Source organism: Coturnix japonica, chromosome 19 (assembly GCF_054131305.1).
Source record: "Coturnix japonica strain WE chromosome 19, WE-NBRP24, whole genome shotgun sequence".
Classification (NCBI taxonomy): Eukaryota; Metazoa; Chordata; class Aves; order Galliformes; family Phasianidae; genus Coturnix; species Coturnix japonica.
Window position 1 is genome coordinate 3,316,741 of NC_140681.1, and position 2,243 is coordinate 3,318,983.

The window sequence follows — 2,243 nt, forward strand, 5'->3', positions numbered from 1 at the left end:
TAATTATGATATATTGTACTGTAGTGTGTTATCTTGCATTCTGGTATCATCTTTGGTCAATTAATTAAACAAATTAAAACGAATTAAACAAATTAAAATTAATTAAGCCAATTAAAACTAATTTGTTGCCACTGTTTTGGTTTTTGGCCAATCTCTCTACTTGTTTTCCCCTTTTTTTCCTTTTCCCTTCACTGGGGCCTGGATGCTTCTAGGGACTCTGGAGTTTGTTTTTGGGTCAGAAGCAGTACGAATGCTTCTGGGGAGTTTGGAGTTTGTTGTTGACGCAGAAGTAGTCTGGGTGATTCTGGGGACTCTGGAGTTTGCTGTTGGGTCAGAAGCAGTAGGAATGCTTCTGGGGAGTTTGGAGTTTGTTGTTGACGCAGAAGTAGTCTGGATGATTCTGGGGACTCTGGAGTTTGCTGTTGGGTCAGAAGCAGTAGGAATGCTTCTGGGGAGTTTGGAGTTTGTTGTTGACGCAGAAGTAGTCTGGATGATTCTGGGGAGTCTGGAGTTTGTTGTTGGGGCAGAAGCAGTCCGGATGCTTCTGGGGACTCCGGAGTCTTTTGTTGAGGCTGAAGCTCTACGGATGCTTCTGGGGAGTTTGGAGCCTTCCCTGCCCAACGCAGGTTTGGGTGACTTCTCAGGCAGCTTCATTGCACGCCCTGTGCTCCATGAGTCTCCCTGAAGGCCACGCTCCATCAAAGCCACATTCCTTCTGCATTGTCCAGACAGAAGATTATAGCATGAAGGAGAGGGGCCAGCTGGTTTATGAAGCATTGTGGGTCTGATTTTCGAACCCGCAATGTAATCCACGGGACCGGGCTGGAACTTGTCCCTGGCCATCTGTAGTCTGTGGATCGAATTCTTCAAATTGGAAATCTCCCGAAGAAGCTCATCCTGGAAGGGAACAGAGGGTTTATGCTTGGTCTTGTCTTAGAGAGTGCTTCCCACCCTAAGTACTGCTGCTTTACGCAGAAGAGGGCAAGCACACTGCTTCAGCCTTGCAATGAGGGCAGAAGAGAACGGCTGCCACAGTGCTCTGTTTGTAAGCAAGCAACTTTCCAGGCTGCCTTCACACCAGCACGCTGTGCTAGCTCAGCTCTGAGCTGAGCTGTCCTTTCCATGCCTCAATGCCTAGACCACCAGCCCGCCCCTCACCTTTTCTGCTTTCCCCATCTCCCTCAGATCCATCAAGTAAAGCCCGTGCCCTCAGTGCCATGCTGCTGACACGTGCCTACCAATACTGGGCTTTGCCTACCTCTTCTCGCCTCTTTGCTTGCTTTTTCTCCAGCTTCAGCCTGGTCAGGTACTGCCTGTACTCGTTGAACTCCTTCAGAGTGCAGACAACCTACAGAAGAGACAATGACAGATGGCTGTAGTGTCAGGCCCCTGCCTGGCAGACTGGAAAGCCCTCCTGAGGAGACCCGTGTTGGTCAGCCCAACAGCCAAACTTACGTCGCCATCCTCGGTGACCAAGCCCCGTTTCTTCAGGTTCTGCAGGTTGTTTTTGCAGTTGTGGAACTCCCGCAGATGCGGGTCATGCAGGCTGTTGTACTCTGTGCACAGATTGCGACTGTACGGATCTCTCAGGTCAAACTGAGGAGAAGGCTGGTGGAGCTGGAAGAGATGTGTTGTAGAGTGTGAATGGGGAAGGAGAGAGCAGCAAAGAGACAGAGACACTTCCAAGCTGCTCACACCCACAGGCTGGCCTCTTGCCTCTTTCCCAAACAGTCATGTCTGGGTTTTCCTAAGTCCTCCAAGAGGGAGAGCAGAGGGTTGCACCCTCCTCCAGGAACGACCCGGTCTCCACATTTCTGTGCCTGATGGGTGCCTGGCCCCAGCATCCCAACACATGGGATTGGCATCCCAACACAAGGCCTCCTTGGCATGGCGGCAACCCCAGGAAACAAGAGCCCTTTTTGACGCTTCCTTACTCCTCTCACCTTTTCCCCCAGCTTTCTCCTGGCGAAAAGGAGCTTGGTGCCGGGCTGCACAGGGATTTTAACCCCGAGTGGAAGGTCCAACAGCCAGCTACCTCCTGCTCCAACTTCCTGTCCTCCGGGTCGGAGCTAGAAAGACAAAGACACGCTTGGACACTCAGACACTCCATTCCCCTCTCCAGCCCACCTCCGCTCCCTTTGGCAGCTCCCTCCCCACTTCTGTAACCGATGCTGGGATGTGCAGAGAGGTGCGATTCCCTGCAAGCCTTCTCCAGCACCAGCATGAGGAGAAGTGTCCCTCAG

At 51.9% G+C, this 2,243-nt stretch overlaps 1 long non-coding RNA gene across 1 annotated transcript; it reads right to left on the minus strand.

The window, feature by feature from the left end:
* Window positions 1-813: 813 nt before the first annotated feature.
* Window positions 814-2,032, minus strand: LOC146757801 (uncharacterized). The gene is made up of 3 exons (XR_014935743.1): window positions 1,944-2,032; window positions 1,259-1,617; window positions 814-897 (listed from the first exon to the last, which is right to left on the minus strand). It is a non-coding gene; the product is annotated as an uncharacterized LOC146757801 (long non-coding RNA).
* Between the last annotated feature and the right edge of the window lie 211 nt (window positions 2,033-2,243).